Genomic DNA, 25,920 nt, shown 5'->3' with positions numbered 1-25,920 from the left:
AGGTTTTCTCTCAATAAAGAGGGATTAGGCTATACCCCCAAGAAGGGCAAGAAAGCCTTTGCAACTCACAAGCCTAGCTTTGTGAAGAGCAATGGTCGGTATTGCAACAAATGCAAGCAAGTTGGGCACCTAGAGCTTAATTGCAATAAAATGATCAAGAACAAGAAAAATGTTGATGTACCTTACATTCCTTTTGATTCTTGTTATGTACTTACCAAGGATGAGAAGGGTGTGCATGCTAAGTTTGTTGGTACACCAATTGTGGGTCCAAAGAAGAAGGCCATTTGGGTACCAAAAAGCTTAGTCACTAACCTCCAAGGACCCAAACAAGTATGGGTACCTAAGAAACATTGATTGTTTTGTAGGTAAACTATAAATCCGGAGGAAGGCATTGGGTGCTTGATAGTGGGTGCACACAACACATGACCGGTGATTCAAGAATGTTTAATTCAATCAATCCAAATGATGACAATGGTGTTGATAGTATCACATTTGGTGACAATGGCAAAGGCAAGGTCAAAGGGCTCGGTAAAATTGCTATATCCAATGACTTGAGCATTTCCAATGTGCTACTAGTAGAGAGCTTGAACTTCAACTTGCTATCCGTAGCTCAACTTTGTGATCTTGGTTTCAAATGCATATTTGGAGTTGATGATGTGGAGATCATAAGTGTAGATGGCTCCAACTTGATATTCAAAGGGTTTAGATATGAGAATCTATACTTGGTTGATTTCAATGCTAGTGAAGCTCAATTATCAACATGCTTGCTCACTAAATCTAGCATGGGTTGGTTATGGCATAGAAGGCTTGGTCATGTTGGTATGAAACAATTGAACAAGTTAGTCAAGCATGATCTTGTTAGAGGCTTGAAAGATGTCACATTTGAGAAAGACAAGCTTTGTAGTGCATGTCAAGCCGGAAAACAAGTTGGCAACACTAATCCAAAGAAGAGCATCATGAGTACATGCAAGGCATTTGAGTTGTTGCACATGGACTTATTTGGACCAACCACATACACAAGCATTGGTGGAAACAAATATGGATTTGTGATAGTGGATGATTTCACAAGATATACATGGGTATTCTTTCTTAGTGACAAGAGTAATGCCTTTGCAACCTTCAAATCATTTGTCAAGAGAATACACAATGAGTTTGAAACAACCATCAAGAAAGTGAGAAGTGACAATGGAAGTGAATTCAAGAATACAAGAGTTGATGAGCTTTGTGATGAATTTGGCATTAGGCATCAATTCTCGGCCAAGTACACTCCACAATCAAATGGTCTTGTTGAGAGGAAGAATAGAACCTTGATTGACATGGCAAGATCAATGTTGAGTGAGTACAATGTGAGTCATTCCTTTTGGGCCGAAGCAATCAACACGGCTTGCTACTATAGCAACCGACTCTATTGTCACCCAATGATGGAAAAGACACCATATGAGCTCTTGAATGGAAGAAAGCCCAATATTGCATACTTTCGGGTTTTTGGTTGCAAATGCTACATATTGAAGAAAGGCACTAGATTGAGTAAATTTGAAAAGAAATGTGATGAAGGTTTCTTGCTTGGTTACTCCACTACTAGCAAAGCTTATAGAGTTTGGAATTTGGCTAGTGGTACTCTTGAGGAGGTGCATGACGTTGAGTTTGATGAAACCAATGGCTCTCAAGAGGAAGATGAGAATCTAGATGATGTGAGAGGCACTCAATTGGCCGATGCAATGAAGAATATGGATATTGGTGATTTAAGGCCTAGAGAGGTGATTGATGTTGAAGATGACAAAGATCAAGTGCTTCCTACCTCTAATGTGCAAGCTAGTGGTTCTCATGATCAAAATCAAGCTAGTACAAGTGGTACTCAAGTGCAAGATCAACAAGCTAGTACATCATCTCATGATCAACCAAGTGCAAGCAATCAAGTGCAAATACTCCAACCAACAAATATTGCAAGAGATCATCCATTGGATCATATTATTGGTGATATTCAAAGAGGAGTGAAAACTAGATCAAGACTAGCATCATTTTGTGAGCATTTCTCCTTTGTGTCTCACATTGAGCCAAAGAAGATTGATGAAGCATTGAGAGATGTCGATTGGGTTAATGCTATGCATGAAGAGCTCAACAAATTCAAGAGAAATCAAGTATGGGAATTAGTTGAGAGGCCTAGTGATCACAATGTCATTGGTACTAGATGGGTCTTTCGCAACAAACAAGATCAAGATGGGATAGTTGTAAGGAACAAAGCAAGATTGGTAGCCCAAGGCTATACTCAAGTTGAAGGTCTTGACTTTGGTGAAACATATGCCCCGGTTGCAAGATTGGAAGCAATTAGGATCTTGTTAGCCTATGCTTGTGCTCATAATATCAAGCTATACCAAATGGATGTGAAGAGTGCATTTCTCAATGGCTATATCAATGAAGAAGTCTATGTTGAGCAACCTCCCGATTTTGAAGACGACAAGAAACCCAACCAAGTTTACAAACTAAGAAAGGCATTGTATGGTTTGAAGCAAGCACCAAGAGCATGGTATGAGAGATTGAGAGATTTCTTACTCTCTAAAGGTTTCAAGATGGGCAAGGTTGACACCACTCTCTTCACCAAAAAGATTGGCAAGGACTTGTTTGTATTGCAAATCTATGTTGATGATATCATATTTGGATCAACCAACCAAGAATTTTGTGAAGAGTTTGGCAACATGATGGCTAATGAGTTTGAGATGTCAATGATTGGAGAGCTTAGTTACTTCCTTGGTCTTCAAATCAAGCAATTGAAGAATGGCACATTTGTGAGTCAAGGCAAGTACATAAAAGACATGCTCAAGAAGTTTGGAATGGATGATGCAAAGTCAATTAGCACTCCAATGGGAACAAATGGAAGCCTAAATAGTGATACAAGTGGAAATATGGTGGATCAAAAGTTGCATCGGTCTATGATTGGAAGCCTACTCTATGTGACTGCATCAAGACCGGATGTCATGTTTAGTGTATGTATGTGTGCAAGATTTCAAGCCTCACCAAGAGAAAGTCATTTGAAAGCAACAAAGAGAATATTGAGGTACTTGAAGCATACACAAAATGTTGGTTTGTGGTATCCCAAAGGTGCAAAGTTTGAACTTGTTGGATATTCCGACTCGGACTATGCGGGATGCAAAGTTGAAAGAAGAAGCACATTGGGCACATGTCAACTATTGGGAAGATCACTTGTCTCATGGTCATCCAAGAAGCAAAATAGTGTTGCACTATCAACCGCCGAAGCTGAGTACATTGCGGCCGGTAGTTGTTGTGCACAAATCCTATGGATGAAGGCAACTTTGAAGGACTTTGGAATCAACTTCAAGCAAGTGCCATTGCTATGTGACAATGAAAGTGCCGTGAAGCTCACCAACAATCCGGTTCAACACTCAAGAACAAAGCATATAGATGTCCGCCATCATTTCATAATAGATCACCAACAAAAAGGGGACATTTGCATTGAGAGTATAGGCACCGATGATCAACTTGCCGATATATTCACCAAGCCACTTGATGAGAAGAGATTTTGCAAGCTAAGGAATGAATTGAACATACTTGACTTCTCAAATATGTGTTGATGCACCCCCACTATATGACATGCCTCTCCTTCGAGCAAAGCAAGGTAAAATTGTTTGACATATCATCCATGCTATGCTAAGGACTTGCTTAGTGCATCTAGTCATTCCCTACATATCTTAGGCTCATTCATAAAAATCAAATGAATTTGATGCTTGTATGGTACCACTATTGCTTTTATGCTTGACTTGATCTAGTGGTAGCATATGACATGTTTGTGGGCTTGCAATCCTAGTGTTTGATCTAGAATATGAGCTATAAGTGTTTAACTCAACATGGTACAAGATAACCCTTATTTGGAGGTGTGAAGAAGCTTGTCCTTGGATCAAACCGAGTTAAATGTCTTAGGCAAGTAATCTAGATTGGACCATTTTGGGAAAATGATCTCACTTCATATGGTTTCACACTATCCTATTTAAAATTTGAGCTCACCTTTTTTTTTGGTCAGTTGATGACAAAGGGGGAGAAATTACAAAGGAAATACAAAGATAGGAAGTAACATGATAAAAGAAGGGGATCAATTAAAATTTTGAAGCACACAAGTAGGGGGAGCAAGCTCATAAACTTGGTTGTTGCATTTGAATGTGCATGACATATGTATGCTTGCATTTGCATTAGCTTTAGAAGCTTTCTCTCCAATACCTTGGTTGTGTGGTGTATGCTAGTTGTAGGCTTGATTGATGAAATGAAGAACTAGCATGCATAGATAGTGTCACTAGACTTTTAGTTGTTTCACAAGTAGTACTAGAACCTTGCTTATAATGTTGATCTCATGGGGTGTTCTAGTTTTGTGAATGTCTAGTTACTAATGGTGCTAAGGATGGTATATATTGGCAACTCCGATTGGTATCACGCTTCAAAGGTCCATTCTTTACACCTTAGCATCATTTGGTAGAAATTGACTCCTATGTTTCCTATTCAAGCATATGTGCAAGCTTTCAAATCCAAACTCTTAGCACATATGTAGGGGGAGCAATTGCTACCAATTTGGGTTTATGAAACTTGTCCATAACCTTTGCACATGGTAAAATGCTTGGGCAAGCAACATGAATCCAAGAAAATTTTATTGAAAATCTTTGTAAAAAGGGTTGTCATCAATTACCAAAAAGGGGGAGATTGAAAGCCCCAGTTTGGTTTTGGATAATTGATGAAACCCTAGTACTAACCTCTATACTAAGTGTGTGTAGACTTAATGAGGTTGGTACATGCCAAGTGATGGAGCAAGTGATGATCATGGTGATGATGGTGATGACCACAAGATGATCAAGTGCTCAACTTGGAAAAGAAGAAAGAGAAAAACAAAACCCTATGGAGATCAAGGCAAAGGTATTGCTTAGGGTTTTGGTTTTGGTGATCAAGACACCATAGAGGGTGTGATCACATTTAGGATAGATAGCCGTACTATAAAGAGGGGAATTCTTTGGCTAAGCCGTTATCAAGTGCCACTAGGTGTAATTGTTCATGAGCATGCATTTAGAACCTAGTGAGCTAACTTAACTCCTTCAAAGAAAATGGTTGTGAAAATGCTAACACACGTGCACATGTTGGTTTACACGTTGTGGTGTTGGCACACTTTGAGAAGGAGGTGAAGTTTGAAGGGTAGAGAGAGGATGGGTTCCTCTCTCCCTCCCGCCGAGCTTGCGAGGCAGGATTCGGCGCTTTTGAGAAAATGAAATGCATTTTTTCTATTGCGCCGGTGGAAATTTTGGAGAAGTCGCGGGAGTGTTTCTCGCTGAGAAAACACTCACCGGACGCTGGCTTCTGGAGCACCGGACGCTGCGTCTGAGCGTCCGGTGCAGACAGTGCCTGGCCCAGCTAGGGTAAGGCACCGGACAATAGGCGCCGGACGCTGGCTTGAGCGTCCGGTGGTGCGCGTCCGGTGTGCGGGCGTTTTCCGACCCTCTCTGCGCATGGGTCCGGTGAGCACCGGACGCTCAGGGTGCGTCCGGTGGCTCGCGTCCGGTGACCCTGCAAGTTTTTGGAGCTCTCTGCGCATGAGTCCGGTGTGGACCGGACGCGTCCGGTGCCAACCTACTCAGCGTCCGGTGCTCTGCAGGTTACCGTTAGACTCTGACACGCGGCTGACGTTGGAGCACCGGACGCTGGTGTTGAGCGTCCGGTGCCCCTTTAAGAGCGTCCGGTGACCCCGTTTTTCGCCCAGTGAAAGAGCCAACGGCTCTATTTGTTTGAGGGGCTATAAATACTTGTTTGGCCGGCTTGGGGCTGACTCTCTTGGCATTCTAGCATACATAACATCCCTGTGAGCCTAAGCAAACACCTCCCACTCATCTCCTTCATAGATTATACATCTTTGTGAGATTGGGAGTGATTCCAAGTGCATTTGCTTGAGTGATTGCATCTAGTGGCACTTGGGGATCGATTTGGCTGCGGTTTTCTTGTTACTCTTGGTGGTTGCCGCCACCTAGACGGCTTGGAGCAGCGGAGGAGGATTGGCACGAGTTGGTGATTGTTCGTGGCCATCTCCTGGTGATTGTGAGAGGTTTGTGCCTACCTCGGCGGAGAGCCAAAGGCAACATTAGTGGATTGCTCGTGTCATTGAGCTACCTCACTTGTGGGTGGGTTCTTGTGGTGTCCCAGTGAGGACAAGGTTCGTGCTACACCTCTTAGCCACCGAACCACCAAGTGTTGGTCGACACAACGGGGACGTAGCGTGCCGGCAAGCACGTGAACCTCGGGAGAAAAAATTGCTTGTCTCCATTGTGTTTGTTGATTGGTTTTCTCCCGGTGTTTGGACTTCATATTATTGATTGATTCATCCCCTCTACGCGGTGGTATAAAGATCAAACCTTTTCTCATACTTTCTTGCAAACTAGAGTAGCTTACTTACTTGTATAGAAACTTTAGGTAGCTCTCTAGTGTGAGTAGTGACATAGCTCTTGTGTGCTTAGTGATCATATCAACTAGAATTGTTGGATAGGTGGCTTGCAAACACCCCATTAGAGCTAGAGCAAAAAGCTTCGCTTTGTTTTTTACTAACCACTTGCTCTAGTGAGTTTTGTAGATTTTTTTTAATAGGCTATTCACCCCCCTCTAGCCATATTAGGACCTTTCACCGAGCTCTCAGCCTGCTGAACTGCCGCCACTTGGAGTAGAATCTGCACCTCGTCTCGAATGCGTCGCGCTTAGGAGTTCGACAGTTCGGGCACATTGCGTAACAGCATTGTTGCCGCCACGATGTTCTGACCCGCTCGAGGGAAATGGCAGACAGGCTGCTCAGGCTCCCCGTCTCCGACGATCTGTCGATGTACTTCTCGAGCCCGTCTGCGGACACTTCCGCTAGGCAGATATGGCTAGTCCTGCTCGAGGTTCTGTTCAAGCAGGACAAGGCGCTCGCGATCTTCGTCGAGCTTCGCTTTGAGCTCTCGTAGCTGCGCAAGTTGCACGACTCTGTCTTCTTGCGGAGGGGGGTCGACCTGACTGTCGTTTCCAGGCGTCCTGGGGTCCTCCCTTGCTGCAGGGGCTCGACGTCTTGTGTCTCATCGGTGGTTTCTACCGCCCTGTCGATATGGAAGCATTCCCTAGTAGGGTCGTAGCTGTCAAACATATAGTCGGAGTCCAGCTCGGAGGCGTAGAAGCAGCCGCGTCCCTCCTCCAGCAGCCGTTGCCTAAGTGAGGTGATCATGTATCGCCCAGGACCTAGGCGGCGGAGGCATCGTACCTGAGAGAAATCCGGCAGCTCGGACGTCTGTTGCCGTGCTCCAGTGTCACGTGGGAGGACCATTGGTCTCTCCACGTATGTTTGGGCGTTTGGACATATCGCCCTGGCGAGCGATGCCGCAGCGTTGCTTAGACCGAACGACAACACAGTTCTTGGGGCAAACAGCCCATGTGGAAGTAGCGTCGTGGCAGGCGAGAGTGCGCAAGGCGCGCCGTCTCCCATCGTCGTCGTGCGATCCTCGTGGCGTCGGGCCGTCATACCCGGGGTTTCGGCGCACGGGGCTGTCGGCTCCTGCGTCACCTCCCGCCTGGCATGAACTAGCGATCGTGACGAGGTAGAGGGGTGACGGTGGTGCTATCCACGCCTTTTCTTGGGCGGGGAGGCGTGGTGGCGAGGCCGTCTGGGAGCCCTCAATCGGGCGGGCACAATGCGAGCTCCTCCCGGTCCTTTGACTGAGAGCAGGATCATGTCATAGCCGAAACCGGTGGACATGAACTCGAGGCTCCCGAACCAAATCATCTTGGAGCGCGGAATTGGCGAAACAAGAGTGGCCATCTAGAAAAAGATGGGAAATCTGTAAAAAACACGCAGGACCCCTACCTAGCACGCCAACTGTCGGTGTTTTCCACCCCAGGGGTCACACCAACGAGTAAAACTAATGCGTGTTCCCTACGTCCAGCGGGGGGGAGTGTTTGTATTATCTTGCACCTAAGTGCTTGTACAGTTGTGAATACAGGCGTGGTATGAACGGAGATGGAGTAAGGTTACACTACTGCGTATAACTTGTGTTCTCCTGCGTATCCGCTCCCGGACCTCCCATTTTATAGTTCCAAGGACAGGTCTAGGGTACATGTATAGGCGACAGAATAGGGGTCGATAGAGGTATGGCGTGCTGACCTACTCGAGGCCTCCGTACCAGCATGGCCTCGAGCCGTCTTGTCTTGGTACTTTGATGATGATTACACATGCCCCTGAATCCTGCTCCTGTGCATTGTCCTGGACCGGTATATCCGTTGCACGCTCGTACGTCGTGACTGCGGCCGCGTCAGAGTGGTTGAGGCGCCGCCCTCTGTTGCCCGACCCTTCTCTAGGAAGGAATGTGTCTGCTCGAGGGTCGAATACCACTTAAAGCCTCGATGGGCAGAGCGCTGACTTTGGACGTCTCGAGGGGGGTCTTGACGGGACGTTCCGACCACCTTGCTGCGCCCTGCCACACTCTGGCTTATTTGGTGGGCAAGGCTGCAAAAAGAATGATTGGACGGGTGCTTGTTCCCTATCATGCTTCCCGTGACTGACGGGTTAGGTGAGAGCGCAGCAGACACATTAAATGCCCTGGTCCCCGTGCCCGTGTCAGGTGGCGGGCGGTGTCCTTGCGCTTGAGGCCTTTCGATTCGTGTGAGCCAGTTTCCGTATTCGACGGTTACCGGCGCTCGAGCCCTAATCGATTCGCACGACGCCCTTTCCGTGTTCGAGGCTATGGACGTCGATGACCGTTTGTGCGACTAGGGGGCGTCGAGTCAGAGGTCTCGACTTGCGTACGGGTGCTCTCATCATGTACGTCAGTTAGGGTATCCCTTATTGATACCCTCAACACTTCTGATATATTGCTATTGGGTATTTTAAATGCAAACAGAAAAATCCGCAAGCGCACAGATACCGATCTAGCTTTCACCCAGGAGTATTCCAGAGTATCGATTTTCCACAGAGAACGTGAGTGTACTAATTAAGATTCAAGATCGCCCAAGGATAACTATATAATTATTTTTTGTGGCAAGAGAGCAAGTTTCCTGAGAGTTCTCTAGTTGATCTAAGAATCAAGAATTACTTCAAGATTATCTATTTCAGGACATCAGAACACTCACCACAAAAAGAGATGAGAAGGGGGCTAGGAAGCTCTGACTACGGTCCGACAAACACCGATCCAAACGAGGTGGAATACGTCGACCGTTAGGGCTGTCACTACCCTAGGGCTATCACAACAGGGCTATCACAACAATCCGCAGGATTGGGTGCAATTCCAGGTAATTGCAAGACTAAACACCACGTCTAATCTATTAATTACTACTCTAATGTTTCAAAGATTAGAGCACTTGATGCAAGCGGGAATCCAATAAATAACTTGAATGTAAATAAAAGTAATTAGAGAACTCAGGAGTTATGAATTGAAGAACCTGGAGAACGATGAAGAACGAACCAGTTGCTGCAAAAGTACAATGTTGAGGAAGATCCGACAGATCTGGCTCCTCCTCCGCTCTCCTCTTCTCTCTCCCTATTTTCTAGATTACAACTAGAACGAACTAGAACAAGAACTAGAAGAACTAGAACTAGATGAACTAGAACTAGATGAACTAGAACTAGAACTAGATGAACTAGAGCGATCCTCTGTACTTAGATGAAGAATTGAAACCCTAGCTTTGATTCTATAGAAGAGGTATGATCTCCAGGGGCCAGGGGCCTTGCTTGTATAGTCTTTTCAGATGAATCTAGGCCGTTGGATCAAACCAACATTAATCGCACGGTTTTCCTTGATCCTTTAGGTCGGTGGAGCGTGATCCACGAAACGTGTCCTGATTGGACTCTGGAAGTGGGCGGGCGCCCTGTCCCTGAGCCCTCTCGGCTTCCCGTTCGTTCCCGTGGCTTCTGGAGTCTTCTAGATGATAGAAAATTGCGCGGTATGTTAATATCTCTATGTAAACTCGACGTGTGGGCGTTTCCTCCGTATTTCCTGATAATCCCCTGCAGAAATAGACAAACACCAAAACTCATGGAATTCTGTCAGATAAAACCCTAAGTCTGGGTGTTGGTTGCATATAAGCCCTTTTCCATGATTAGTTGATGGTTAAATGTGAGCATTAAGGATCATCAACAAGCTCCCCCAAGCTTAACCTTTGCTCGTCCCTGAGCAAAGATGAACTCAAGAGTTTCTGCAGTGGTTCCATGCCTTAAAGATACACATGCGTTCAAACAAGATCTTATCTCTGTGTTAGGGTAAACTGTTAAGACTTAAAACTTACTCATTTTACCTTTCACCATGGGGCTTACAACCGTCACTTGTGTCTTGAGCAGTTAAAAGATAGAACAGTTAATTCAAGTGCCATGTCTCTTGTTCTTTGATTAACTACAGCTCTGGAGTTTTTGTAGATTTTCAAATAAAACTCAGAGATTCCTTGTATGACTCTCACTAGTCTCTCTTTTATGGTATTTTTGGATCCTTACCAAGGCAGTAATGGTGTATGCCATCTCTCAAAGTATGTGGTATTTTTGGTATGAGGCATCGTGGCATTGCCTTCTCTCTCACCCTACTTTAATAAGGTTTTGATATCTGGAGCTCATAGGTGGGAGACAGCTAATACATACTTACAAGACATTTATTGCATAGTCAAACCATGGATCCAAAGAAACAAGTCAATAAGTCAAATCAAGATGTGCATGTGTGGCGAATGAATGGTGTATGGTGATGATGGTGATAACAATGGTGAACGTCTAATTCTACTTGTGCTCTTTTTAGGGGATACATATCTTTCTTGCTCTTTTGAAACTTTTTGAGGAGAATGATATGCTCTATATTTTCTTTTTCTTTTCCCTCAGGTGGGTATCTTGTACCCGTAATTCTACTGTCGGACACTTGTCCATTTTTACTTCTCGTCTCACTTTTTCTTTCCTTTCGAGGTTCTGGGCACTTGCCCCTTTTTATTTCCTCGTATCCTTTCTCTCTTATCTTTTTTTAAGAGCACTCATCTCTTGAAATAATGTAGCAAGTGGTAGCAACCGAAATAACTTGAGCATTTATTTGATAGGGGAAAACAAAAATAGGAGAATGTTTTTGGCTATTCTTTCCTGGATTAGGAGTAGAATACTTTTTGGGTGGTTCTAGAGATGGAAATGGGTGGATATATGTGGATGCGTACTTTCGAAGTAGAAGCAACATGTATGAGTGAACGTGCAAGTGAATATGTAGTAAAAAGTAAATATGTGGCTCAAAGTCTAAGGGTCTACACAGCTTGACCACACTCAATGCTCATAAGTAGTAAAAAGTAAATATGTGGCTCAAAGTCTAGCAAGCATGTATGTGGTAGGAATTTAAACTCCCATCATACAGGAACTCATCATGCAACATTTTAGAGATTTTCGAAGATAAAATTCTCCAGAATTCTAGCATCTCTAGGAACAGATAAACAACAGCTCAACCTTCCCATATCATATCCGTTAACAACTTAGACTTCAGATCAAGTACTCTTCCCACAAGTTCAGGTTTAGAGCGAATTTTAATTAATAACAGTCATGCCTAAACTTGAGAGACATTTCAATTTTGAGAACTAGTCATGGCAGAGCAACTATTCATCATTTCCATGTGAGAGCTTATCATGATGATTCATAGCAAACTTTTTTTCTTTATTTATTTATTTAGCAAACTAAGCAAAGATATATATATAAGCACAAAATCTTTATTTGGGTTTTTATGATTATGCATCATTTTATTATTTGAGTAAAGTATAAACGTGAGTAGAACACTTAGCTGGATAAATGGGGGTCCTCTCCCTCAAGCTGGATTTTGACGTAATTTCTTCTAATGTAGCTAGGAGGTGGCGGAGGTGTATTTGAATGTCAGCAGCACTCTGACAGCGATTAGGATGTCCTCCGTCTGCTTAGTCTTATTTGATCCTTGAATTCTCTTGGCAAGGCGCTCATTGTGTTTAAGTCCTCCGAACGGAACTCTCCGTTTCCTTAGTCGTCCTGGGATTTGCTGGATGGCATAGTCGGTGGTTCCGGCGGTGCCTCCTTTTTGTGTATAACTATCTTCTCTCTCCACACCTGACTCGGTGCTACGGTCTCCTCAGGACAGTTCTGTTCAAGCTGTATGTCCTCAGACCTTACAACTTCTCCTTCGTAGTCTACCCATCCGTCCTTGATGATTTTCCTCCTCTGGTTGCGGTTGCGTTGTCTTCTTCTTGTCCTGAACTGCTTAGAGTCTTCAACTATATAGGTCAGTAAAATAGCGGCGTACCGTATCAGAAGGGGAATGCATGTGGACTTTTCCGGTTCCAATGTAGATGATTACTTTAACGGTGCTGAGGAACGGTCTCCCAAGGATGATGGGTGGATCGTACTCGTCTTCTCCTATGTCAATAACCTAAAAATCTGTATGGACAAAATGATCGTCTATTTTGACAGAGACATCAGTTACTATACCTTCAACCTTTCAGAATGTCTGATTTGCCATCTAGAGCTGAATGTATGTCGGTTTTAGGGGCATGGTTCCGAACAGGAGCTGGGTCATCCTTTTTGGTCATGAACGGTGACATAAATCGACGATCTTGACCTCCTTGAACTGCAGTGACCATCTTAGCTGACTAGGTCCACATTTGCTTGTTCTTGTTCCTCCTGTTGGTCCTCTTCCTTGGTTCATGTCAGGATTGCTCTGGGATTTGTGTAGTCTTGTTCTTGAAGGAAAACGTCACCTTCCTCCCCTTGATGTAGAAACTAATCTTGGCAGCACTAGCGTAGATGGCAGCTCCTGAGGTGTTCAGGAATGGCCTCCCTAGGATGATAGGTGCCCTCACATTAGTACGAGTCTCTATCACCGCGAAGTCTGCTGGGGCGTACAAGGTACCAACTCGGACATAGAGGTTCTTCAATATTCCCTTTGGGAAACTTAGTGTCTGATCTGCAAGCTACAAACACATGGTTGTTTCTAGGAAAGGATGTGTAAAGAATTTTTCATAGAGTACCCTGAGCATAATGTTGACGCTAGAGCCAAAGTCGCAGAGTGCTTCTAGGAAGTCCACCATGCCGATGGAGATCGGGATGACGGGGCGTCCTGGATTGTCTCTCTTGATCGGCAGAAGGTCAGTAATTACTTCCACAACGGGGTTACTCCAGTAGTTACGTCCTGAAGCATCTCAGGGCAGTGATTGCTTGAGTGTCCAGTATCTCCAATGTGTTTGTGCTCGTAGATCTAGGTTCTTCACTTGGTGGAGTCTGGGAGTTGTAAAAGTCCTTCATATTTTGCTCGAAGTGTACCTGCTCATAAAAACAAGGCAGAGATCAAGTGCATGGGCCCTGTTGGTGGAAAACACCAACAGAACCAAAAGTGTATTTGCTCTTCTCTAACCTCAAGCATAGTGAGCAAGACAAAGTTGATGGATAATAAGATCGTGAGTGCAACATTTAAAACATTTGTGAGATCAGATCGCTCAACCTAATTAAAAGATAATCTATCTATACTTATGTTATATATATATATCTTCCAAAGATTGCGTGTGCACATTTTAGTTCATATGATTAGGAGTGTGGGATCACAAAGGTGGAAGGACTAAACATATTGAATCGATTGGGTTGGTTAATCTAGAGTTATAAATCATACATGTTTGTCTCTTTTATTCATGTGAACACCAAAACCAAGGAGAAGCTTATAAAAGTGATAGTTAAGTAACTTAAGATTTTACCTTACTTGAAGAGTGATGGTACAATATCACCTCATGGAAGCTTTCCTTTCTTAGCGGTTGTGCATTGTGTTTGTGGCACCCTCCATGGTTCATCTCTTGTGAGCTATGCCTTCCTTGTGTAAATTGTTAAACTTCATGTGCCTCTTTCTTTGTCTTCAATGTGAGTTTATCTTAGGACTTCCCAGGTCGATATTGAATGTTTTCCTGCAGGGGTTAGTCCAACAAAATATCCAATATCTACTATAGCATACTATCGGCTCAAAAATCAACCTAGACACCATGTCTAATTTGATTTAGGAGGGCATTTTAACCTAAGCATCATGCTTAATTTAAAATCCCATGGAAATAAGATCATCATTCCTAAACTAAGCACCATGCTTAATTAAGAGATAAATAAAACTACTCCAAACCTAGACATATACTAAAGCAAATAAAGGTAGCATGGGAGCATTTACAAAAATCTACTCAAGTGGAGATGAAATAGTGTGATCAGTATTTAACAAATGGAGCATGTCTCAAAGGTAGGGACAACCAACATAGCAACATGGCAAATGATGTTTTTATGTAAAGTACTCCCCCAAGCTTGAATTTTGCAAAATTCAAGTTTGGATGAATTTAATTCAATGTTGTATGAAGATTGGTTGGACATACCTTATGCTTGTCATTCATCTGATCTTCTTGCTCCAATCCTAGAAAGGTTAGTGACAAGAATACCCGAAGCAATTTTTTACAATTATCCTTATGTGCTCAATACACAAGGTAATGTTGCAAATAATTAAAAGCTCATGTTACGATCTGATCTGTGCTTATTTTAGAACACTAAGCTTGTCCTTGGGAAACCATAAATTTATGTCGGTGTTGACGGTCCTTAAGTATCAAATTTAATTATCAAATAAATAAAGAAAAGGATCCAAATGAAATCAAGATCTAGACTTAGGGTTTTATCTGACAGAATTCCACGAGTTTTGGTGTTTGTCTATTTCTGCAGGGGGTTATCAGGAAATACGGAAGAAAGGCCCACATGTCAGGATTACGTAAAGATATTAACGTGCTGCGCAATTATCTTACATCTAGAAGACTCCAGAAGCCACGAGACCGAAGCGGAGGCGAAACGGGGCCAGAGGCAGGGCGCCCGCCCTGTCCTACTGGGCGCCCGCCCCCTGTTGGAGTCCAAATAGGACTCTGCTTTGCGGGAAGTCTCCACCGACCTAAAGGATGAATCTAAACCATACAATCTATGTCGGTTTGATCCAAGGGCCCATATTCACTTGAAGGGACTATAAAACCAGACCCCCTGGCCCCTGGAGGAGAGAGCCTCTCAACCCTAATTCATTGTTCCATCAAGGGAGAAGAAGCCTCTGATCAAGATTAGAGCCACCACATCAATTAGACATCTAGATTAGCATAGCTACATAGGATTAGAACTAGAAGGAGTCAATCTTCGATTGGTTTCCGGATCTGTCAGGAGGATTCTTGGTAATTCTCTAATTGTGCTTCTAATTGCTTTCTAATTATCTTTGTTCTTCAATATTATGAATATGACTTTGTTCTACTTCAGTATATTGCTTATGACTTTGCTCTACTTGCTTATATTCAAGATTATATTGTTCTTAGTTTATCATAGTTATGTACTTGGCTTAGTTAGATACGATCTATATACATGCTTAGGATCGTATAGCGTTTATCCATCGGATCCATGGGTAAATGATAGATATTGTGTAGGCGTGGTGCTTATACCATATTTATCTGCGATTGTACCCAATATGCCAGATCGTGGGGTGGTTCGTGATAGTGACAGCTTCATTGATTCTTACATAGTCCCCCTCTCGTGTATTGGGCTGGCAGAGCAACATTATTACAGGGGAGTGATTGCTATGTTTCTCATATTCCTTGCTAATATCACTATGCATGGGCGTAGTCTTGTCTCGCAATGATTGCTAAGTATGCTTGCACTAACTATGATAATGCTAGACTATATAGTTGAGAATAACTTAGGGAATATTCTTGTAGTTCGTTCTAATACCATGCTAATGACTTTCTAGAGTATCTAATTGTGGTGCTTATCATATTTATTATGTGGCTAGATCAGATTAGTTATCCTTGTCACTATTATTATTTCATATATCTTTTATGTGACACTTATCCCTGTATGAAGAGTTAGATATAATGTTCTCAATTATACATGCAATGATAGATGCTCAATCTCATATTCTATTCTGTAATCAATAGTGATGATTGCTAATCCCTTCCCAGTGGTAAAAATATAAATAACGATACCTGGAATACTTCCCGGTTAAAATGATGCATCGGTATTAATCTGTGCGCTTGCAGATCCCATTCATTATTTATTTAGAAGAGCGATTGCATATTTCAATACCGCGTCTCCCATGTCATGCTGGGGATGAAAACTTGGCTTAAGTGGTGTGAGGGATAGGTTTGGCATTTTTGGCACCGTTGCTAGATTTAGAACTTAGTCTACTTTTAGTAATGATGTTAAGAATACCCAACAGTCGGCGAAGTGGTTTCCCCTCCAACGCTGACCTATATCAAGATCAACTCAACGAGATTTGCAATATTTATTATAGACATATGTTTCGACAACCGCCCTTTTAAAGTTTTTATAAATACAAAGGAGGAGGGGGTTGGAGATCTCGAATGTGGTGATGTTGGAGAGACCAATGGATTGGGAAGATGTTGCATATGAGCATGGAGCAAATGAAGTGTCTATGAAATAAATTCCATGCTCATTAATGCTTGGAGTGAAATCCATGTGGTGTGGTGAAAATGGTAAGGTGAGTGTGGTAAAAAAGGAAAAGAAAAAGGATACACGGACGACTTGGTTCTAAACTAGCACAGCTACCGTTCCTGAGCAACGGCGCCAGAAAGCTTGTTGGGTATTTTAGACGCGAATAGAAAAATCCGCAAGCGCACGGATACCGATGTAGCTTTCACCTGAGAGTATTCCAGAGTATCAATTTTCCACAGGGAACGTGAGTGTACGAATTAAGATTCAAGATCGCCCAAGGATAACTATATAATTATTTTTGGTGGGAAGAGAGGAAGTTTTGTGAGAGTTCTCTAGTTGATCTAAGAATCAAGAATTACTTCAAGATTATCTATTTTGGGACATCAGAACACTAACCACAGAAAGAGATGAGAAGGGGTCTAGGAAGCTCTGACTATGGTCCTACAAACACCGATCCGAGCGAGGTGTAATACGTCGACCGTTAGGGCTGTCACTATCTTAGGGCTACCACAACAATCCGCACGATTGGGTGCAATTCCACGTAATTGCAAGACTAAACACCACGTCTAATCTATTAATTACTACTATAGCGTTATAAAGACTAGAGCACTTGATGCAAGCGTGAATCCAATAAGTAACTTGAATGTAAATAAAAGTAATTAAAGAACTCAGGAATTATGAATTGAAGAACTTGGAGAACGATGAAGAACGAACCAGTTGCTGCAAAAGTATAATGTTGAGGAAGATCCGACACATCCAGCTCCTCCTCCGCTCTCCTCTTCTCTCTCCCTATTTTCTAGATTACAACTAGAACAAACTAGAACTAGAACTAGAGGAACTAGAACTAGATGAACTAGAACTAGATGAACTAGAACTAGATGAACTAGAGGGATCCTCTCTAATTAGATGAAGAATTGAAACCCTAGCTTTGATTCTGTAGAAGAGGTATGATCTCCAGGGGCTAGGGGGCCTTGCTTATATAGTCTTTTCAGATGAATTTGGGCCGTTGGATCAAACCGACATTAATCGCACGGTTTTCCTTGATCCTTTAGGTCGGTGGAGCGTGATCCGCGAAACGTGTCTTGATTGGACTCTAGAAGTGGGCGGGCGCCCAGGAGAGTAGGGCGGGTGCACTATCCCTGAGCCCTCTTGGTTTCCCGTTCGTTCCCGTGGCTTCTGGAGTCTTCTAGATGATAGAAAATTGCGCGGCACGTCAATATCTCTATGTAAACCCGACGTGTGGGCCTTTCCTCCGTATTTCTTGATAACCCCCTGTAGAAATTGACAAAGACCAAAAATCGGGGAATTCTGTCAGATAAAACCCTAAGTCTGGGTGTTGGTTGCATATAAGTCCTTTTCCATGATTAGTTGATGGTTAAATGTGAGCATTAAGGATCGTCAACAATTGCTTCGTGTCTTCATACATTGTAGGCCAGTAGAATCCACACTGTCAGATCTTTGAATGTGTACGAAATGCTCAATAATGACCTCCATATGGTGATGAATGACATATGTTGATGATCTTCCATCCTTCCTTGGTAGTCACACATCTCCTGAGTAAGCCATCAGAGCATACTCGGAAGAGGTATGGCTCATCCCATATATGTGAATGACTTTCTTGAATAAGCTTCTTCTTGTTTGCTCTTGGTGGTACATACCCTGAACCCATAAAATTAACAATATCTGCATACCAGGGGTCAGACCTGTTAATCCCGTAGAGCATGTCGACCTGGAGTGAATCATTGATGGGGGTTTCCTGTGGATTCTTAAAATACATTATAGACAAGTGATCAGCAAAAGAATTTTCTACTCCCTTTTTATCTTTTATTTCTAAGTCAAATTCTTGAAGTAATAAGATCCATCTAATCAGGCGAGGTTTAGCATCTTTTTTAGTGAGCAGATATTTTAGTGCAGCATGATCAGTGTAAACAATTATTTTAGCTCCAACTAAATAAGATCTAAATTTTTCAATGGCAAAGACAAGAGCTACAAGCTCTTTTTCAGTGGTTGCATAATTAAGTTGAGCTCCTATCAAAGTTTTACTGGCATAAGCAATTGCATGATGCTTCTTATTTTTAGTTTGTCCCAAAACTACCCCCACAGCATAATCACCAGCATCACACATAATTTCAAAAGGCAACAACCAATTAGGGGTTGAATGATTGGTGCAAGATGAGTGCATTTTTTAATAAATTGAAATATGTTAGGCATGCATCATCAAATTTGAAAGGAGCATCCTTGGCTAGCAAAAGAGTAAGTGATCTAGCAATAAATGAAAAATCTTTTATGAATCTACGATAAAAACCAGCTTGGCCAAGAAAGCTTCGAATTCCTTTTATATTCATAGGTGGAGGTAGTTGTTCAATTACTTCAATTTTAGATTTGTCTACCTCAATTCCTCTTTCAGAGACTAGGTGTCCTAGCACTATTCCTTCCCTAACCATAAAATGACATTTTTCCCAATTAAGGACTAAGTGCTTTTCTTCACATCTTTGCAAAACCTTGTCTAAGTTATCAAGACAATTATCAAAGGTTTTTCCATAAACAGAGAAATCATCCATGAAAACTTCCATAATCTCTTCAATCATATCAGAAAATGTAGACACCATGCATCTTTGAAAAGAAGATGGTGCATTACATAACCCAAAAGACATTCTATGGTAAGCATAAGTTTCGTATGGGCATGTAAAAGTGGTTTTGCTTTGATCATCGGGATGGATCGGGATCTGGTGATACCCTGAATATCCATCTAAGAAACAGAAGAACCAATGGTTCGCTAATCGCTCTAGCATCTCATCTATGAAAGGTAAAGGAAAATGATCCTTTCCCGTGGCTTTGTTTAGTTTTCTATAGTCTATGCACATCCGCCACCCTGTGACGGTGCGTTGTGGAATTATCTCGTTCTTTTCATTCATAATGATAGTCATGCCTCCCTTTTTAGGCACAACCTGGACTGGGCTCACCCACTCACTGTGTGGCACAGCATATATAATCCCTGCATGCAACAACTTTATAACTTCCTTTTTAACTACCTCTCTCATCGCGTTGTTAAGTGTACGTTGGGGCTCTCGAGAAGGTGAAACAGAAGGATCTGTCGGAATACGATGGGTACAAATCATTGGACTCGTTCCTGTAAGATCTAGGAGTGAGTAGCCAAAAACTGAGTGGTGTTTCTCAAGAATGGTCATTAATCGCAGAGTTTGCTCTTGAGTGAGTTTATCACTAATGATCACAGGAAACTCTAGATTATTGTTTAGGAAAGCATATATAAGACCGGGTGGTAAAGTTTTAAGCTCTATGGGGGGTCTAGGTGTCTCTACAAACTCATCTAAGGGTTCAGATTCAGAAGGTTCGGCCTCTTCTTCTGTGAAGAAAGGAGCTTTGTCTTCTAAGTCTGGTTCATCTAAAACCTCTAGAGATGCAGCCTTTACCTCCTCCATAGGATCAGGCAAAAGATATGACTCGGCCTTATTATTTAAGGAGTGTGAAATTGTTATTGGAAATTTAAAAGTTTTTCCAAAAAGAAATGTGTAGCTTTCCAGTATGACATTCATAAAGTAGTCTTCTAAAAGGTTGTCCTATCAATAGGTCGAAGTCCCATGTATCAAAGATATAGAAGTTCAAATGAACCATGGAGCCTTCTACCATAAGGGGTACGACATTTATAATTCCAAGACTGGGGACTAATCGTCCCGAAGATTCTTTATGACCTTCATTGTGGGGGTTAGGACCAAATTTTTAAATAATTTAAGCTCAAAAGATTCAGACATGATGTTGATCCCCACAACAGGATTATAGAGAGCATCAAATTGATCAGAATCATAAGCACAGCGTATAGTTATAGGAGGTGTGTCCAAACGGATCACGTCTGAGGAAAGCTCTGACTCTTCCAACCATTCGCTACTCATGACTGAGATAAGCTCTCTTAATTGATGTTCAGTTGGTAAACAAATGCTAAAACTGCCGTTTTGGGGTCTGTTTATAGAATGGTAGTTTAAAATGTTCCCAAAATCGGCAAAAAGATCCGATTCTATATCCAGCATAAAATCAGGTGGTGGAATTTCTTCCTTTTGTGGCTCAGAACTTGGGATAGCTAAAGTAGATGGAGAATTTGGCAGAGTGTCTACTTCGGCTTTGTGGGTTTCATCATGAAGGGTATTATCCATCTCAGCTTCTAGGATTCTATCTAGGATCACTCTAGCATCATCAGTAGGGATGCGAAAGAAAGAACCTCTAGACATTGTATGTAGCATTTGTTTATGATTTTTCTGAAGACCTTGAAAAAACTGAAAAAAAAGAACAGGGTCTTCAAGATTAAGGTTTGGACCAGATTCTAAAATATCAGAAAAACGTTTCCAGGATGTTTAAAAGATAGGACTTCGAGTCTAAGGTCGCTGTTGACGGTCCTTAATGCTCACATTTAACCATCAACTAATCATAGAAAAGGATCCAAATGCAACCAACACCTAAACTTAGGGTTTTATCTGACAGAATTCTACGAGTTTTGGTGTTTGTCTATTTCTGCAGGGGGTTATCAGGAAATATGGAAGAAAGGCCCACACGTCGGGTTTACATAGAGATATTAACGTGTCGCGCAATTTTCTATCATCTAGAAGACTCCAGAAGCCACGAGAACAAACGGGAAGGAAATCGGGCTCGGAGGCAGGGCGCCCGCCCAACTCTCCTGGGCGCCCGCCCAGCTACAGTGCCGAATCAGGACACGTTTCGCGGATTATGCTCCACCGACCTAAAGGATCAAGGAAAACCGTGTGATTAATGTCGGTTTGATCCGACGGCCCAGATTCATCTGAAAAGACTATATAAGCAAGGCCCCCTGGCCCCTAGAGATCATACCTCTTCTACAGAATCAAAGTTAGGGTTTCGATTCTTCATCCAAGTAGAGAGGATCCCTCTAGTTCTTCTAGTTCTACCTCTAGTTCATCTAGATCTAGTTCTAGTTCATCTAGTTCTAGTTCTAGTTCCTCTAGTTCTAGTTCTAGTTAGTTCTAGTTGTAATCTAGAAAATAGGGAGAGAGAAGAGGAGAGCGGAGGAGGAGCCGGATCTGTCGGATCTTCCTCAACATTGTACTTTTGCAGCAACTTGTTCGTTCTTCATCGTTCTCCAGGTTCTTCAATTCATAACTCCTGAGTTCTCTAATTACTTTTATTTACATTCAAGTTATTTATTGGATTCCCGCTTGCATCAAGTGCTCTAATCTTTGAAACACTAGAGTAGTAATTAATAGATTAGACGTGGTGTTTAGTCTTGCAATTACCAAGAATTGCACCCAATCCTGCGGATTGTTGTGGTAGCCTTAGGGTAGTGACAGCCCTAACGGTCGACGTATTCCACCTTGTTCGGATCGGTGTTTGTAGGACCGTAGTCGGAGCTTTCTAGCCCCCTTCTCATCTCTTTCTGTGGTTAGTGTTCTGATGTCCCGATATAGATAATCTTGAAGTAATTCTTGATTCTTAGATCAACTAGAGAACTCTCAGGAAACTTCCTCTCTTCCCACCAAAAATAATCATATAGTTATCCTTGGGCGATCTTGGATCTCAATTAGTACACTCACGTTCCCTGTGGAAAATCGATACTCTGGAATACTTCCGGGTGAAGGCTACATCGGTATCCGTGCGCTTGCGGATTTTTCTGTTTGCGTTTAAAATACCCAACAAGCTTTCTGGCGCCGTTGCTGGGGAACGGTAGGTGTGCTAGTTTAGAACCAAGTCGTCCGTGTATCCTTTTTCTTTTCTTTTTTTACCACACTCACCTTATCATTTTCACCATACCACATGGATTTCACTCTAAGCATTAATGAGCATGGAATTTATTTCATAGCCACTTCATTTACTCCATGCTCATATGCAACATCTTCACAATCCATTGGTCTCTCCAACATCACCACATTCGAGATCTCCAACCCCCTCTTCCTTTCTATTCATAAAAACTTTAAAAGGGCGGTTGTCGATGCATATGTCTATAATAAATTTTGCAGATCTCGTTGAGTTGATCTTGATATAGGTCAGCGTTGGAGGGGAAACCACTTCACTAACATAAATTGATGGTTTCCCAAGGACAAGCTTAGTGTCCTAAAATAAGCACTGATCAGATCGTAACATGAGCTTTTAATTATTTACAACATTACCTTGTGTATTTAGCATATAAGGATAACTGTAAAGATTCCTTCAGGTATTCTTGTCACTAACCTTTTCAGGATTGGAGCAAGAAGATCGGATGAATGACAAGCACAAGGTATGTCCAACCAATCATCATACAACATTGAATTAAATTCATCCAAACTTGAATTTTGCAAAATTCAAGCTTGGGGGAGTACTTTACATTAAAAACATCCTTTGCCATGTTGCTATGTTGGTTGTCCCTACCTTTGAGACATGCTCAATTTGTTAAATACTAATCACACTACTTCATCTCCACTTGAGTAGAACTCTATAAATGCTCTCATGCTACCTTTATTTGCTTTAGTATATGTCTAGGTTTGGAGTAGTTTCATTTATCTCTTAATTAAGCATGGTGCTTAGTTTAGGAATGATGATCTTACTTCCAAAGGATTTTAAATTAAGTATGATGCTTAGGTTAAAATTCCCTCCTAAATCAAATTAGACATGGTGTCTAGGTTGATCTTTGAGCCGATAGTATGCTATAGTAGATATTGGATATTTTGTTGGACTAACCCCTGCAGGAAAACTTTCAATATCAACCTGGGAGGTCCTGAGTCAAACTCACATTGGAGACAAAGAGAGAGACATATGAAGGTTAATAATTTACACAAGGAAGACATAGCTCATAAGAGATGATCCATGGAGGGTGCTACAAACACGATGCACAACAGCTAAGAGAGGAAAGCTTCCACAAGGTGATACTGTACCATCACTCTTCAAGTAAGGTAACATCTTAAAGTACTTGACTATCACTTCTATAAGCTTCTCCTTGGTTCTGGCGATCACATGAATAAAAGAGACAAACATGTAAGATTTACAACTCTAGATTAACCAACCCAATCGATTCAACATGTTTAGTCCTTCCACCTTTGTGATTCCACACTCCTAATCATATAAGCTAAAATGTTGCACACTCAATCTTTGGAAGATATAAACAAAACATATATATAGATAGATTATCTTTCCATATGGTTGAGCAATCTAATTTGACAAATGTTAAATACTACACTCATGATTTTATTATCCATCAACTTTGTCTTGCTCACTATGCTTGAGGTTAGAGAAGAACAAATACACTTTTGGTTCTGTTGGTGTTTTCCACCAACAGGGCCCATGCACTTGATCTCTGCCTTGTCTCTATGAGCAGGTACACTTCGAGCAAAATATGAAGGACTTTTACAACTCCCAGACTCCACCAAGTGAAGAACCTAGATCTACAAGCACAAACACACTGGAGATACTGGACACTCAGGCAATCACTGCCCTGAGATGCTTGAGGACGTAACTACTGGAGTAACCCTGTTGTGGAAGTAATTACTGACCTTCTGCCGATCAAGAGATCCAATCCAGGACGTCTCGTCATCCCGATCTCCATCGACATGGTGGACTTCCTAGAAGCACTCTGCAACTTTGGCTCCAGCGTCATCATTATGCTCCGGGTACTCTATGAAAAATTCTTTACACATCCTTTCCTAGAAACAACCATGTGTTTGCAGCTTGCAGATCAGACACTAAGTTTCCCAAAGGGAATATTGAAGAACCTCTACGTCCGAGTTGGTACCTTATATGCTCCAGCAGACTTCATGGTGATAGAGACTGATACTGATGAGAGGGCACCCATCATCCTAGGGAGGCCATTCCGGGAGCTATCATCTACGCTAGTGCTGCCAAGATCAGTTTCTACATCAAGGGAAGGACGGAGACGTTTTCCTTCAAGAATAAGACTACACAAATCTCAGAGCATTCCCGACATGAACCAAGGAAGAGGACCAACAGGAGGAACAGAAACAAGCAAATGTGGGCTGAGTCATCTAAGGTGGTCACTGCAGCTCAAGGAGGTCAAGATCGTCAACTCAAGTCGCCTTTCCTGACCAAAAAGGACGACCCAGTCACCTATCAGCTCCTATTCGGAACCATGCCCATAAAACCGACATACATTCAGCTCCAGATGGAAGATCAGACATTTCGAAAGGTTATTGACTTGGGAGAAGACGAGTACAATCCACCCATCATCCTTGGAAGACCGTTCCTCAGCACCGTTAAAGCAATCATCTACATTGGAACCGGAGAAGTCCACATGCACTTCCCCTCTGAGAAGGTATGCCACTATTTTACTGACCCTAACTATATAGTTGAAGACTCTAAGCAGGTCAGGACAAGAAGAAGACAACGCGACCGCAACCGGAGGAGGCAAATTATCAAGGACAGATGGGCAGACTACGAAGGAGAAGTGGTAAGGTCTGAAGACATACAAATTGAATAGAACTGTCTTGAAGAGACCATAGCACCGAGTCAGATGTGTAGAGAGAAGATAGTTATACATGAAGAGCAGGCGCCGCCGGAATCACCGACTACGCCATCCAGTGAATCCCAGGACGACTGAGAAAATGGAGAGTCCCGTTCGGAGGACTTAAAAACACCGAACGCCTTACCAAGAGGTAAACTTGGTAGTTATCCTTTACCTTTCAATTATTTAAAACAGTTTGATTAGTTAATCAGGTTCACATCATCTTGAAAAGAAAATAAAAATGTTAAAAATAGTAAGCCCCATGTGAGTATGCTCATGGCATAGAACCCATAAGTACATTCACTGTGGTGGCGTAAAAATAAAATAAATATATTCCTGTCCTATAAAAATGAAAATATAAAAATAAATTTATGATCCTACCAAAGAAAGTAATATTTATTGAGGAGGCTCATCATGATAAAGGCTAGATATTTATGCTAACACTTAACTAGTTCCACAAAGCTTTGTTGTCTATTTGAGCTCCACAGAATTCAAGGATCAAAGAAGACTAGCAGACGGAGGACATCCTAATCGTTGTCAGTGTGCTGCTGACATTCAAATACACCTCCACCACTTGCTAGCTATATTAGAAGAAACTACGTCAAAATCCAGCTTGGGGGAGAGCACCCCCATTTATCCAGCTAAGTATTCTACTCACGTTTATACTTTACTCTAATAATAAAAAAATGCATAATCATACAAAACCCAAATAAAGATTTTGTGCTTATATATATCTTTGCTTAGTTTGCTAAATAAATAAATAAATAAAGTTTGCTATGAACCCTCATGATAAGCTCTCACATGGAAATGATGAATAGTTGCTCTACCATGACTAGTTCTTAAAATTGAAATCTTTCTCAAGTTTAGGCATGACTGGTATTAATTAAGATTTGCTCTAAACCTGAACTTGTGGGGAGAGTACTTGATCTAAAGTCTAAGTCGTTAACAGATACGATATGGGAAGGTTGAGCTGCTGTTTATCTGTTCCTTGAAATGC

This window comes from Sorghum bicolor, chromosome 5 (genome assembly GCF_000003195.3).
Source record: "Sorghum bicolor cultivar BTx623 chromosome 5, Sorghum_bicolor_NCBIv3, whole genome shotgun sequence".
Taxonomy (NCBI): domain Eukaryota; kingdom Viridiplantae; phylum Streptophyta; class Magnoliopsida; order Poales; family Poaceae; genus Sorghum; species Sorghum bicolor.
This window is presented reverse-complemented; position numbering follows the sequence as displayed.